The sequence below is a fragment of the Triturus cristatus genome, chromosome 5_2 (assembly GCF_964204655.1).
Source record: "Triturus cristatus chromosome 5_2, aTriCri1.1, whole genome shotgun sequence".
NCBI classification, from domain to species: domain Eukaryota; kingdom Metazoa; phylum Chordata; class Amphibia; order Caudata; family Salamandridae; genus Triturus; species Triturus cristatus.
Window position 1 is genome coordinate 513,290,591 of NC_140588.1, and position 16,488 is coordinate 513,307,078.

General features: G+C 44.2%; 1 protein-coding gene and 1 pseudogene across 4 annotated transcripts in view; one reads left to right on the top strand and one right to left on the bottom strand.

Annotated features, from left to right (window-relative positions):
- Positions 1–16,488, bottom strand: part of GOLGA4 (golgin A4) — an 840,043-nt gene that overhangs the window by 763,161 nt on the left and 60,394 nt on the right. The window lies entirely within an intron of this gene.
- On the top strand, positions 4,433–5,770 carry LOC146823234 (tRNA-queuosine alpha-mannosyltransferase pseudogene; annotated as a pseudogene).

Genomic DNA, 16,488 nt, shown 5'->3' on the forward strand with positions numbered 1-16,488 from the left:
TTGGTTGTTTTTTCACCCCCTCTAAGAGCCCCTGCATCTCCACTCTGCCTATTGATGGAAGAATTACCCCCCAAAATGTGGCTTTAGCTGTGCCTCTGGTTAGTGGTGTATCAGGGGAGAAGAGACGGGCTAGTTTTACCATGTTAGGATGTAGTTACGTCAGTTTAGGATGTACGTCTAAACCGAAGGATGTTGTGTTTGTGCACTCCACCTGCTTCTGAAACAAAGGCCTTTTTCACAAACAGCAAATGTTTCTGTAGTCGTTCTCTTCCAGCGTGAACTTCCGAGTGAGAACCCAGGTCTGCATGAGAACATCATGCTGCTCAGTGTCAGCATACTGCGCATTTGCAGGAGGTCTAAGACCCGGATGGCTGGTGGGAATTCCATTAAAACAAACATTCCCAGAATTCCCATTCTTTGTGCACCTGTGCCTCTCGTGTCCCTCTTTTCTTTAGGCATTTGGGTAGTCCCTGAAGCTAGAAAATAAGCATGGTCAGTTTCTGTGGTTTTATTTAACGCTGACCTCTACGGAAAAACTAATATGCTGGCTCTCAAGGTGCCTCCATTTGTCCCCCAACTTAGTCCAGATGTCATGCAGGGGTTGATGGTGCACACCTCTGCCCCCTTGAACTCCTGCAAGAGGGCAGCAAAGATTTGTTCGTCCGCCACAGTTGGCAACTCGGTGCACCAAGCGTTTTTTGACAGCTTAAAATTCTTTAATTTGTATTGTAATGTTGTAATTGCAGTTATATAGTGCTTACTACCGAGACGTTGAATCGCTTCTCCTCACACCGCGAGTATCCCATAAGGGACTCCTTAAATATGCGCACATGCACACAGCAGATGGAGCTGTAGCAGCAGCCTGGCTGAGACACACGACGGCGGGGCTGAAGCACTTTCAACCTAATAGGCGACACGTGCTTGGAATCAACAATGAAAGGTGAAGTGGTAGGGTGGAGTGAGCGCCCCCCCTGAGGGGATGCTGCGCCCTCCCTGGGGGGCGCACCCCACAGTTTGAAGACCTATGCCTTCGAGCAAGTGGCAGTGCGGCAAGCTGCGGGAGATCAGGAAGCGGGAGACGCAGACAGGGAGTTCCTGGCTCAGGCCTGGCAAATTGGTGCTGCGTTTTGAGAAGGGCCGGGCGGCACAGTGTCTGGCGTCGGGGGACAGCCACAAAAGATGATTTTGCGCCCCTGAAATAGAGGGTCGCTCCCATCTCTACAGACTTGGAGTAAGAAGCAGGAGGACTGAGGTTTTGGAGTGCTGACTGTCAGAGTGAGGCAGGCCCCCCGGTGACTAAGGTGGGAGCCCGAGGCGCGCAACACTGACCCCCTTGAGGGAGATCAACATAATCTGCGGCCCCACAAGACTCTGAAGCATCGAAGATACATCTTCCAGATGGGGGAAATAGTGATAATGGACCACAAGAACCCATACCAGGCTGCAAAGGGGGAGCAAAAGCACTGGATGGCGCACGTTCTCCCTGAGTTGGTACAGCAATCAGCCTGCCGGAAGGGGCAAGGCCCTGGTGCTAACCAGGAGCATGATGACTGATTGGGCCCCTGACCATTCGGGCCAGATTTAAGTGAAGGGTGCTTATGGCTGTGGGGGTGCCTGTGAGGACTGCCTGGAGTTACCTTTTTCTCTTGCCTGGGCTGGTGGGGCTGGGTAGTCAGCCTGCTGGGGAGTCAGGGGAGAGGGGGTGTTTGGCGTGCCTCAGTGTATAGCAGCACTGTCTCGATAGAAGTTAATTGCTCGCCAGGAGTATCAGGCTACAATGGTCCCTAGCCGTGATCCATTCACAGACAACAGCTGCAGAGTGAAGTGAAAAGAGACCTGCCATAGTCACAGCAGGATGGTGTGACCCTATGTGCGAAATATGCGATCAGCTACAGGCCCGCCCCCCCCCCCTCCCCCTCGAGGTTTGTGACCAAGGTCATCTGGAAACAGATCAAGGACTGGAAGCGCACAATCCTAGTGGTTATTAGGGACATGTAAAGTCTTGAAACATAAAAATTATGTGGTCGCCAACGACTTGGGACTCCTGCGAACCGACCACAGGAAACTAGTGAACAGAGTGGGGAAAACCAAAAGTGTGCTTGCTCGACTGAAATCCACATTTACAGAAAGTGGCAAGACCACCCGGGCGCTCCCAAACAAATTCTTGAGCACCTACAAGACAAGGTGGAGGATGCCAAGGGATGCTCCTGTCGCAATATTGTACGGGTGGAGGGTGTCACAGGAAAAACTGAAGGCCTGAGTATGAAACTGTTCTTAGAGGATTGGCTCCTCTCGGAGATGCTGGGGGTGAAGGAATAGACTATATTAACAGTCAAGAGGGAACACAGGGTGCCAGCCAGACCACCAGTGTTGGGGCCGAATCCTCGTCCAATGGTGACCTGGCGGCTCATCTTCCGCGACCAGAATCACATTCTACAAGTGACACGCACCCACAGCCCCTGGCAGATAGGTGGAGCCTTGGTGAGCATATACCCGATTACATCAATGCAGTACACCGACAAACGAGAAACATTCCTGTAGGTAAAACATCACTTTCAGATACTGAATCCGAAGTATGCCCTGTTCATTACGGCAAAACTGTAGATTAGCAACTGGGGAGCCCCTGCTGTATGGGACTAGCTTGAAACCCGCAGCTATCTACTCCCAGACTCCCAAGAACCAGTCTGGCTCCCAGAGTGACAGCAACAGTGACCTAGACGCAAGCCATGTGATGCCCAGCGGCTGCCCCGCGCAGAGCTCAGGCAGAGACCAAAAGAGCCAAAGTGGTGGTGAACATTGGACACCATTGCTCCTTGGACTCTGGAAATAAATTTGCGACCTTGGCGGATTCGGAGGGTGCCACCTTACCGGCGCTCAACCAGATGACTGCACACACCATAGTGTAAGGAGCCGGCATGGCAACTTTATCAACATAGCCCAGTGTTCTACCCTGCTTGGACCTGATGGCCACCCACTATGAATGATGTGTGACTCATGGGGCCACGCCCATCCCCTCTAACTTAGTCTAATGAGGCTATTATGTTTTGCTTAATCTGAAGTTTTTAGGTCTCGCCTAAGCCAGCGCATGCGCTGCGAGACATTTAGTAATTGGCTTTTAAATATGCTGCCACATGCTTTTGCTGGCCTAGCACATGCGGTTACGCGCGCAGCCGCCAGCTTTACCACTCTCGTGCTTTTTTAAAATTTTCTTTTAGCGTGCGCGTACACACACACATACACACACACACCCCCCGGCTTTGTTCCTCCTTTTTGCGCGAGCACGCACACAACTCCCGCTTCTCCCCCTCCCCCACCACAGATCGTGTCTCGCGGCCAATGCTTGTTGATCTAGATTACCTGGTACAAGTGTTTGTCGGTCCAGGCCAATCCAGTTTACCTGCCACATGTATTTTCTGGTCCATAATATCTTGCATACCCTGCTTGATATGTTTCTGGGCTCTTCTTGGTCTCAGTTACCCATCAATGGTACTTCCTGGTCGCTACAGATTACCTGTCACAGGTGTTTCCTTGTCTGTTTAGGTGCCGTTCACCCACCAAAGGTTTCCCTGCCCATCCTGGCAATTACCTACGTCAAAACACCCACTTTGCGCGACTTCTAGTCTGAGCCCCGCTCTACGGGGACCTCTCAGGAACAGTAGTAATTTCGTAGTTATCCTAAACTTAAGTTCGGACTTCTGATGCTAGTACCTATACAATGCGCATGTGTACTAATTGAGTATTTGAAAACTACAAATCCCAGGGATTCAAGCGCAGTTCATTGCGTCCTAAAGACGTGCTGACGTCAGTCACTGCTGGGGAGCGAAGCAATTGTTCGGCTGTGTTGTGAATTCGCCCGCTGTTTCCTGGGTAACAAGGTGGCCATCTTCTTATTTAGAACCTTTCATTCTTTTCGAATAGTATATAGTTAAATGTCACCTTTTTTACCTACCTGGATGTACGATTTTTTTTAATGAATATTTTTTTCTGCCACAATTTCATATCTATAACTATATGTCATGATATTCATATAGCAACATAAAGTGTGCGATCTTCTACAATTCAAATCCTAAATGGAGACGTTAAATGAGTTTCTAGTATCTTACACGTTTGATATAGTGACCAACCAAAACCCCAAACACTCTAGAGTCCTCGATTGTGAATGTGCATTCCGCTTCCATGTTAGCCATTAAAATATTCCGTACGAAGAAGGTACCGATACACTAGTATCTGTTTTGTGTATTTTTTGTTTGTTTATATAACAGTATATCTGTTTTGTGTATAACAGAATCCCGTTTCAAGATGGCTTTCGTGTGTACATGTGCAAATAGTTACCTCAGCCATCTACCTTTTATGTGACAGTAAGCATCTGAGAGACGGCGCTGCTGCAGTAACTACGATCCAAAACCGCCTATATGAAGAACCGACCTCTGAAATGGGAGTGCTCATCATCGAGGCATTCTATGGAGGTTCTCACAAGCAACTGGCGGGTCTCCTCTTGAAAGAATTTGAAAACTCTGCTCTTTGCAGCCTGCCTGCCAAGAAGTGGCAATGGAGGGCACGCACCTCTTCCCTGAATTTCATGCAGACCGTGCCAGTCAGCGACCAGTATAGCATCCTGTTTGCCAGCTCGGTGCTTAACCTAGCTGAACTGGTCGCCTTACGACCTGACCTCGGCGAGCTCAAGAAGGTCCTACTTCCACGAGAACCAGCTGGTGAACCTTGTGCGCAAGGGACTTCCAGTATGGCTACAACCAAGTTCTTACCTGCCTGGTGGCCGACGTAGTGGTATTTAATTCGCTTTACAACATGGATTTATTTCTGACCAGTATCCGTGGCTTTTTTAGGCTTAGGCCCAATGACATGGAAGGACTGATCAGGCCAAAGTGCCTAGTCCTCCACTTCCCAGTTAGGTTCCCCGATGTTAGTAAGTTCCTCTTGCCACATTGCAAGCATATCCATTTGCAGAGCAGGGCTGCCGTCAAAGGGGAAACTTTCCTAGCTCAGAGCGTGACTACGCCACAGCAGAACATAATTGCTGGGAATTTGATGGAGAACAGTGCTCAAGATCGAGAAGGTGTAACTTTTCTCACACAACTGGAAAGACCACAAAACTCAGTGGCAACAGTAGACGAACTAGAGCGGTCCAATGTACCACAGAATGCAAAATTAGACCAACAATATGGCGGACACTTTGTAACTCCCCATGGTAATATCAGTGAAACTGACAAAGAGCAAACAGCACTACACATTGTCTGGCCTCACCGTTGGGAGCATGACAAAGACCCAGAAACGTTTTTCCAAATTCTTCTGAAGCTTAAAGGCCTCTCTCTACGATTCAATGTGTCTGTCCTTGGAGAAAACTATACAGATGTGCCAGATGTATTTCTGAAGGCCAGGGGGGCATTGGTGAATTCTGTGTTGCATTGGGGCTACCTTCCTAGCAAAGAGGACTATTTTCAAGCCCTTTGTATGGCAGATGTTGCTGTCTCAACAGCTAAGCATGAGTTTTTTGGGTGTGCCAATGCTGGAGGCCACACCTTGTGGTTGCTACCCTCTGTGTCCTAAGGCTCTGGTGTATCCAGAAATCTTTCCAGCTCAATATCTGTATTTGACACCTGAACAGCTGTTTAAGAGGCTTCAGAATTTCTGCGAAAGGCCAGATATTGTGAGGAAGCATCAGTACAAGGGTGACATTTTTATGTATTCATGGGCATACCTACGCAGCAAATACCAGGCCCTACTTGAACCAGAATCAGTTGTAAGTTTGTGACCGAGGGAACAAAGTCTACTGCTTGTACTGCAGTTCTAGATTATAGAAAAGATTAAATTAGAATTATGCACTACGTTATAACAATGTTCTTAGTTGCAAATGACTCTATCCCTCCAGAAGTCTTAACAGAGGAACTCCCATGAATGTTTGAACTAACTTACCTCCTTTCCCCAAACCACTCTAAGATCTCAATCATGAGTCATGTGGATAAAGGAGATCAAAAAGAAAACATGTCGAAGTGGAACGCTAATGGCTTATCATAGCTGGTGTAAAACTGTCTGCCAGTAAATTACAACGGCACAAATTATATAGTACCTTCCATCACTCAAATCCCAAAAGAATGCAGATTTGTAAAGATTGGTAACATATAAGGCAATTCCAAATGCATCACTAAATATGTTAATTTCCTATTATATCTTTTTTGTCCTTAAACATTTTTAAGATATATGTGTATCTGACTTACAGATATCTTTTAAGTAACAATGAATTAAATGATTGTGTTCTTGAGCTTTGACTTGGAAGTGCTGAAAAAGAGGACATGCCCAAATCAAAATGTCTTCATTAAGATGTGATGCTTGTACCTTAAATCTTAAGTGAAACATATATGATAAACTCCATTAGTGTTTACAATATGTTTCTTACGCACTTCATACCAAAGGTAGCTTTTCTCATTGTATGTACATTTTCAGTCATTTATATTTGGGGCAAGATTATAATGCTGTTGTCATTGTCATATTAAATGATCACACTGAATCAATGAGTCCTCTGATTTTAAAAGTATGCTACCTAAATTTTGACTAAAGTTTGTAAGGTTTTACCCCTTTGTAAGGATTCTACTTCAAAAATAAACATAGCATTATATAACTTTTAATTGGCAAAACGCAATCATTAATTATATAACTCAAAAGGTACCTCATTTTCTGAACACAATGTTAAAGATTACAATTTAAATTGCGATTTAAAACGCACCCTGCGGGAATAGGTCAATTTTACCAAAACTCAAAATGTCTTTAAGAATTGTAATAAATCCATGTATTTCTTAGGTCTCGCCTATGCAGAGCGTATGCGTTGCATAGCAAAAAGACCTTTAGCAATCGACTCTGTGTCCCAAAAACGTGCGCGCGTTGTATTGCTTTCAATGGCAACTCGTGCACGTTTGGCGATTCCCTTGCGGGAGTGAGCGGCGCCATGTGTTAGAAATTATCGCGCTCGCTCCAGCAAGGTAAACTCTGCGTGTCCCTGCTGCACTCCCCCCACCCCTACCACTTGTTTTGTTTACCGAGTGTCAGGGGTTACGCCGAGAGCGAGACGCATTTTTTTTAGTAATTTCCAAGCACGAAAACGCTTTTGGTGTTTCTAGTGCAAGTGGGTTTGGAATACTAATACATTGTAATAAATGGCAGATGAAAAGTGCTGAACGTAATATGGCCCCTTTAATGACAGAGGCTCCCTAAACGGAGAATTGCGTGCATCGTGTTTTTTTTCCTTTCCCCATTTGCTGCCTTGGTTTGGTTCCGCTCTGTAGGATTGGCTTGTTCCAGCTTGCAGCTGTGTGCGTGTATCCCTCTCCGTTTTCAGTTGTGGTGTTAGTCTGAAATGTGCAAATTGCAGGAGTCACATATGGTTTCTAGAAGGTCTTATGTTTCATCCTTATTATACCTATTTGCCATTCACTGTGTATCCATTGCATTCTCCGGGTCCTTGTCTTTCTCCCTCTTGCACGTGTGAATGCACGCAAGGAAGCGCACACGTGCACATCCTCTGTGACTGCATCGTACATTCTGTTCTTTTCTTGATTTTATCTCTCGTCTGGCTTATCACCCGCGAACTCCCTCTGCTTTGTGAATTATGAGCCAGACATCTCTAAACTTTGCATTCCATCCGCTGCAAACATCATGTGCTCCCTCGTGACATCACATGCTGAATGCCCGCTGCTTAAGCACCGAGGTGCGAGGAATTCTATGCTGCTTCGTAGCGACAGATTTTTATTGATCTTTCTCTGGAGAGCAGTTTTCAAAACTTCGTCATGGCCGCTTGCTTTGCCAGAATGATTCAAAATGTGAAGTAGAGAGGCTAGCGTTGGACTGTGGGAGCTGCTCTGTTTTGTAGTTGCCACCTCCTTAATTATGGGTAAAGACCAGTGAAGCAACTACTCTCTCTTCGCAGTTTTCCCTATGTTCAGAGCGAGAAATCTTATATTTTCCAAGGTTTGTTAGTAGCTAAAAATGGACCGCATCGGTTAAAAGGCATCCGTTTGTCCGTTGAAGGCGTCCTCGTCAGACAACCATCGTAATTATTGATTTAGGGGAGCCAGGGACTTGCCTTTCACCAAGGTGCTACATTCCAGTTCTGGATGTCAGATTTGTAGGCGCCCTGTGGGAAGCTGCCGCTCCCTCAGAGATCATGAAATGACAAGCATTGGCATAGTCAATAGGTCTCGCCTTTGGGACCTTAGAAGTATTTAGTTATGCAGCACAATATCCTTGGTGCAACAACATCAACGGTTGCATGGCTAAACACTTATAAGGTCCCAAAGGCGAGACCTATTGGCTATGCCAATGCTTGTTGTTACTTGGTTTGGGGCAACAGATAAAGGGGGTGTTACACAGAAACGCGCGTCGGCGTCTTGAATTGATTTGTTCCTTAGTTTCATATTGCACTGATGTTAACTACATAGACATATTTAGGCTTTTTTTGTCCTGTATATATTTAAACAAAAAGAAAAAACTTTTTGTTTCTTTTCTCTTTTGAACCTCTTTAGCTATAAATCATTATTAACAGTTCATCAATTTTCTTCCCCTTTGGGACAAAAATGAGATATGCAAGTTGCCTTGGGCTTTTGAATGATAACTTTCCAGATTTTAGGGTGAATGTTTAGTGTGTTGTTATGGTTTGAATGGATCTATTTGAGAGTGAGGATGTATGAATGATCTGTGTCTAAATTTGTCCATGGGATTCATGGTCTGTTGGATTCTAATGAATTTTGTGAATTGAATATTTTTCCAATATATGATTTATACATTTATGATATTTTCTAAATAATTTGAAAATAAAAACAAAAATATTAACGTCACAATCTGATTCCTGTTCAAATTTATGTGCTTGGTCTAGCAAGAGTGGACCTTTTATAAATTGACATAATTGCGTTCAGTTGAAGTATATAGGTACAGCAGATTCTTTTCTTGTTCAAGTAGTGTTGGGGCAACAGATACCCTGGGTGTTGGAATGGCAGGTAGTTTTAGATCCACAGGACGAGGAGGTTGGGGCAGCGAGGGAGGGTAGGGGTATGGTTGGAGGCATACAGAGTCATTACTGGAGGACCAAGACACCGCGCAGAAGCAAACACACACAATAATGGCTGCATCAAACTCTAATACCCCCAGGACTAACACTGAAGGACTGATTACGAGCTAAGATGTTATTTATCACCCCACATAAATAACGATACCACGGGGTAGAATGTAAATGGCCTCAGTCCCAGGTTTTGGTGAGGTGCAATGTGAGAATACTTAGCGAGGCACAATCCCGATATAATCCTCCTGCAGGAAACACACTGCAGGGTATCGAATCACAGCAGATACCATATGCCGGTAGACGAGTAATACTGTAATACCAGTAAATCCCTCCCTCTCCAAGTGTCCAAAATATGGGCATATAACTTGAGATGCCAAGCGGCAGTGTGCTGGTGGTAGCACAGGGTGAACCTAGTATAGGGATGTGGAATTCCTATAGCCCGACGCCCAAGACATATTATATGGGGTCAAGGGCAACAAGTTTTCATGTGTATTTTGTCCTTGGGACAAGTAGGCCCAACCCCCTGCAGCACAAACCCTTTGGCTGCCAGTTTGCAGTACCACATTATGGATCAGGGAAGGGCACTGTCTGCAGTTAAGATAATATTTTTGCCCATATGTTAATGTTGTATTTATGGTTAATTAATTGAAAGCCTTTATTATTCGGGTGAGCGCTCTAGTAAATGTTGTAAGCTCCGACTGCACTATTGTCAGTAGTTCCAGTATAAAAATGTGTACACACGTTTTCAAAGTTTAACAATATGTGGCAATGTAGAATGCTCCCAGAATGCTCTCAAGATTGAGGATTCTCCGCTTTCAAAATAAAATATTAATAAAAAATGAAAGCAGGAAAAAACATTTTGATTAACTACTGTAAAAGTTCAGGTATCATTTCTTTGCAGCATCATTTAGTAACAATTGTTGGTGCATGCTAGTATTTCCCAAAAATATTCACAATGGAAATCAGTGTAACCAGTTTCAGTAAGATTATGGGGAACAAAAAAAAAAAAAAAAAAAAAAAAAGCATTGGCAAAGCCAGTAGGTCTGAAATTGGTGGTCAGCTTTTTCGTTTTGTCAATGTGTGACTTGTTTTGGCATAGTTTTTGTAAAACCTTATTGGTGTGGGAGGTGCCGGGCCTTCACCATAACAAACATTGGCAAAAGCCAAAATAGTTTTTTAGTCTCAAAAAGCACACACTGCCGCAGTAGTTACTGGCACTGAACACAACTACTTTGCGTGCAGATATGCTCCTTGTGAAAGAGCAGAATGCTGTCACTCACAGTGAAGCCAGCAGATACAGAGCGAGAGAGACAGAATTTTAATAAGCACAAAAGGTCACGGTCAACGCCAGTCCAAATTAGGGTCCCAATTATTAAAGAAAGTCTCAAAAGACCACCCATGGTATATGTCCTTGCATTGAGTGCAGCTATACGGCTTTTGTGAATTCCTAAGAATTTAAAGAAGCATGACAAGAAATAGTACTCCTAGAAAATATTTGTGAACTGCATTTTAGCATGAGCAAATCTGCATGTGTAGATTTGCTCATGCGAAAAACTGATTGTTTGCAAGTTCACTTTCCCTCCAACCACTTTTTATCCAACTCTGGAAGAAGTTTTACGTCTGCCATTGTCAGGAGTAAATTTCCAACATTTCTCAATATGGGAAAAGATTAGAGAAGAGTTATTGAAAACCCTTAAAACATGCAAATTAATAGGTTTGCATAGACTCAAAAGGGCATTCTAACCCTGGAACTATTGCTTACCACTACCTTCAGCCCCAGTATGTAGATCTGTCGAAACGTGGCAACATAAGGGGATTGCAAGTATTCAAACACTACTATGGTATGAGCCGTGGCATAATCAGAGAGGCTAAATCAGAGCGCTTATATAGTGAGATTGCTGCCATAATTTGTCGCTACACTACATAGTACCAAAGGGGCAAGTGCATTTTGTTACAGGACAAGTAGATTTATGAAGCAACTTGCCCCATGGACAAGTAGATATTTTATTGAATTCCACACCCCTGCTAGTACATGCCTCTTGTTATTCTTCCCCCCCCACCCCCCATCCCATGGGCTACAGACTGAAGGGTTTGACAAAATGGGAAAATGTGTAGGGCAGACGCCAGATGCCTTACAGGAAGGGATTTCAACTTAAACCTAAAGAGTGACCTTAATAGGATGACAGCAGTCCAGGGATAGACCTAGGACTGATTTATGGCCGGCTTTCTTGACTTAATGGGATTGGCAGACCGGGGGGGGGGGGGGGGGGGGGACACCCGGGGACACAACAATACACACACAATTTCAATAAAATGCAATCTATGTCTGGGATCGACTATTTCCTGATACCAAGACATCAATTGGGCAGGTTTGGCACTACTACTATTCTTCCATGGGGAATCTAAGACTAATTGCGATTGCTCACACACCTACAGACATCCTAGGGAGAACGGGGGGACTGAAAGTTAGATGCCTGGGACATAACCAATTGGACTACCAGAAAATTGATCATACAGTCCATGAACCTCTATTTAAAGAAAACATGGGTACTACAGACTCCGAGATCCACCTCTGGGAGGCATATAAGATGGTCATGCGGGGACAGCTTATCACAGAAGTCTACGGTAAGCGGAAGGAAAGCAATAGAGAGGCCAGGGTGCTCGGAGCAAAATTAGCACTTCTGGAGACTGCCAATGTGACTACCCCGCATCGCTAACCTAGTGTACTTGATAGAAGGAAGAAGAAAAGACCTGCAAAACCTGGTACAACAAGACGCAAGGAGGTTGTAGAGGGTGAAACCTCTATGAGGTGGACAGCACAGCGGGTAAACTGCTATCCTGACTAGCCAAGAATGAGGAAGGGAAAAGATCGATCTCTGTCATTTACACAGGGTCAGGCGAGTCTGCAGAAACCCCAGCTATCATAGCGCAAGCCTTTGCGCGCACTTGGCTGACCTTTACCGGGCAAAGGGGCACACACGCGCAGTCTCAAAGGCTTTATTAATCATATACCGGTGCCCAGACTCTAGGAGGAGGCCGGCCGATCCTTAGATGCACAACTGTCTGAGCAGAAGATGTCCGACATACTGGGCCAGATGAAAAGCAGAAAATCCCTGGGCCTAATGGTTCCCCCACACCGCACTCGCCAGTGCTTTAAATGTGTAAAATCCTGAATGGTGGGCCAACTCAGAGCAATGTATAACGAGGCAAGGAAAGAGGGCACACTTCCCCGAGACTTCACAGGAGCAGCGATAGTTATGATACACAAACAAGGTAAGCCCAGGGAGGAGTGCGCAACCTACCGCCCAATATCACCCTATGGCCGTGGTGGTCAAGCTGTGGCACAAAGCAACCATGCCATTGCTTTTTGTGTGATTCTGAAACATAGAGGGCCATGGAGAGTGGGAACTGCTGGAAATCACCAAGGTGAAGACCTCTGGCAAGAGAATGAGATAATAATCTTCTCTGAACTGCAGAAGCATTACGAGTTGTCTGGCAGCCAGTCCCTTTGAAACCGGCAAATCAGTTATCTCCTGCAAAGACATACAGAGACCTTACAGGACGTCCCACGCGGCTGGGATACTGGAGGCCCCCATGACCAGCCACATATTGTCCCTACTATACTCCATTCTTCAACATAAGTTTTACCCCTCCCCCTCCTGGACAGCCTTAAAGATAAGTGGTAGAGAGACTTGGGCAGATTTGGGGACGATGATTGGGGGGCAGCATGCCGGTACTCCCGGGAAATAGCTGTCAGTCCAGGATTATAACTAATACATTAAAATACTCCACAGAGCCTACTTCACAAGGACTAGATTGTTTCATATAGGGAGGACCGACAAATCCCTGCTCGAGGGGTTGCAGAAAAAAAGGCACGCTGGTACACACAGAGTGCAGTTGATGACCCTGGGCATGTGGTGGGAACAAACCCTGGACGACTACACAGTACTCTACTGTAATATCGCCCTGATGGTCGTGAGACATGATGTGATCAGACTGTGGGGGCAGGACAAGATTGACACTGCATGCCTGTGAGTCCAATTTGAACTAGTGAATGAACGGTGAAAAACGAATGTACCTGGCATGGGGCTGCCCACAAGAATTTGAGAAAATATGGGGCCCCTAGAAAAACGTCAAACAAAATGACCCCAAGTGGCATGCATGAGTGGAAGGCCGGGATGAGCGAGGCACTGGAGTGCGATACGAATGAATGGGAAAATGTTATTGCACATTTGAAGAAGTATGAAGGTTTCAATCTGATGCCCATTTGGGGCTCGGAAATGTGGTTTTGCTAACTATGACATTGAAACCTGACTGGTATGCCTCGCGACATTGTTCACGTTTTGGTGGCTCTGCTATTACTACATGCTTGAAAAAATATCAATAAAAAGGTTAAAAAAAAAAATCTAGCTTAACATGAAATTCACGAAAGACTATGCCGGCATGATGTAAACTTCACTCAAAACAAGTAATCGTGCATAAGAAGTTTCATAACCGAAATTACCATGGTTATTGATAATGAAAGGATGCAGATTTTCCTGACAATTATAAGTGTCACCCTGACTATGCCCAAACAAAAGAGAACTAGCTTCAGAAATTGGGATAACTGCACCAGATTTATGCTGGGATTCCCCCAAAAAATCGGGATACAGTCAGACATACTCATAGGGGGTGAACATTAACAGCAGATACATCACAGTAATTTATCGATTACAACCTTTGCGTGAAAACCACAAAAAATTGCACTTTATATGGTGAAAAGAAGCTGTGCTTTGGTGCTTAACAAAAAAAAGGCTGCTTAAGATATAGGCATCATTCCCAAACTCAATAATACTTATTTAATCAATTTGAGAAGGATGAAAAGCTCAATCACATCTGGCTTCTGATCTATAACTTGAACATTAGCGATACCAAATACAACGACCTACTGAGAAGACAAGCACAAGTCTTCTAGACAATCACAGGAGATACACGGTGTCATGCATTACTAGAGAATATGGTAGAGCAACAGTATCTTAGCCGACTTGCACCTAAAAGGGAACATGATCATGAATGAACAGTAATCTGCTTTTCAGGAATGCAGCTGGTGTGGATTGATTTTATCAAGCATGGATTTAGAATTACAAATATAAGTGGAAAGGTGATGGCACAAAGGCAACACATTGATTCAAACAACCACACTTTGAGAGACAGTACTTAATATAACAAACATTCCAGCCTTCATCTAGAGGTGGTTCCTAACTATCTCAAATGCAATACTGTAAGTCGGCAGAAAAACCACAACCAAGACTGGTGCTTTAAGGAAGTGAAGGTGACTATAGAAAGCTCATTCAGCAACAAAACTAGTGCCACGGGGACAGCTCCTAAATAATAAAGCAGAAAACCTACACTTCAACAAGCATTGGCATAGCCAATAGGTCTCGCTTTTGGGACCTTATAAGTATTTAGTTATGCAGCACAATATCCTTGGTGCAACAACATCAACTCTTGCATGGCTAAACACTTAAGGTCCCAAAGGCGAGACCTATTGGCTATGCCAATGCTTGTTTTACTTGTGCGATTACCTTGCCTTCTTGCTAGGAAACTTCCCATCATGTATTTGCTAAGAAAAAAAAGCAAGTGTGTTACCTCTGTACTGAAGTCAGGAGTGTAAGAATGTTCTAGAGCCTGGACCACATATACCTTGTAGTGGAGTATATGCACTCACAGAATCGGATTGGATGAAAATGTAGCCAATAGATCAATAAGACCATCACGACCATGTGCCTCCTCCCCATTATTTATTGTTCCTGAAAAGGGAGTCGATCTAAGAATCTATATAGATTATAATGTAATCAATGGGATTCCAATCAAAAAAATATATCCCATTGCATTTGATACTCATTCTACTAGATGTGACCGACATGCAAAGATTTTCATCAAACTTTGACAAAAGGGAGCAATTACTTAGTATAACTTACTCAGTGATGCAAAGAATGGAAAGCTGCATTTTCTACAAAGTTTTGATTATTTGAATACCAAGTCTTGCTCTTTGGATTCTGTAACACTACAGCTGGTTTTTAGTAATTTATCAATGAAGTCCTAACAGGTTTTTTGGATGTGTTCTGTATAGTTTATTTAGATGATGCATATCAGCAATGTAAGCAAGGGTGCTAAACACTTTTTTCACATCACATTACTAACCACAATAACCACTGGACTAACCACTACCCTTGGGATCTGGATTAGCGTGCTACTCACCGTAAAGAGTTCAAATGCCTCGTCAGGGGTATTAAGCACTTTAGAAATCCAATTAAAATTACAAATGGCTAAGGGAGCTAGGCGTGAGGCAAGCTAAAGCCTGTGGTAGCACTTTGAGCAGGTCTTGAATGTGGGGTGGGCGGGCAAACGGAGACAGAGACAGTCTTTCAGTGAGGGAGTTATCGGTCAAATATCCAAAGGCCTTCAATAAAGCTGAGTGCAGCTTGAAGAATCACTCTTCATAGGAATTAAATGGGTTTCGGGACACTAGGCATAAAGATGATACATACCTTCAGAAACGCAAGAGCCACCAACATAATAGCCATCTCCATTGGGACGTATGCCGGCATAGGCTAAAACTAAAGGGATCTTCATTAACTGATCAAAATGATACATGGCATCAGGAATGAGTAGACTACCAATGGAATTGTGTTATTTTAGTGGCACTGTAGACAACAGGTGTAAAGACCTTCTTTGAGCCACATTTTGGCGGTATCTATGATTGTATTATTGTATATGTATCAATAAGCGTGCAGGTAGGCAAAAATCAATGGAGTGTTATGTCCATAACGTAAAACAAAGCAAGAATAAGCAAGTGTTATCAGAAGACCAAAAACCCGTCCACCTCTTATCCTAAATATGGAGACGAGAGCCTCAGAACTGTCTTGCATTAATCAGACTTTGCCAACTCCAGCATCTGGTGACATCATGAAGAAGTTCCAATGACACTGCTTTCCTAGTTAATAAACGTTTCTCCTTACTGAAGGGTTTCATTTCTTAGAACATCGTGTGGCATCAATGCAAAATCTTCTCACGTGGCCAGGCGAAAATGTGATTTCCTGCAGAAAAAGATCTATTGCGTCCTCTAAGGACCAATAATTTTGCCAGAAAATTGGTTTAGTTTGTTTCACATCACATAATTGATTATAAAAGCCTGCAAAAGAAGCAGTGCAATGGAGAGCAAGGTCAGGATTTTACACAGCGGAGGCGGCCTCAAAGCAAGCTATTTCACAATACAACACGCTAGCAATCTCTAGAATCAAATCAGGTTTATGTCATGCCGCCACTGCTCACTACGATAAGATCAGCTGATCCTAAAATAAGGGGGTTCAATGAATACTAGCTCTGCTCACTTATTGTCATGCACTGCTGGATTGGATGTGGCCTAACTGCCAGAGTGTGGA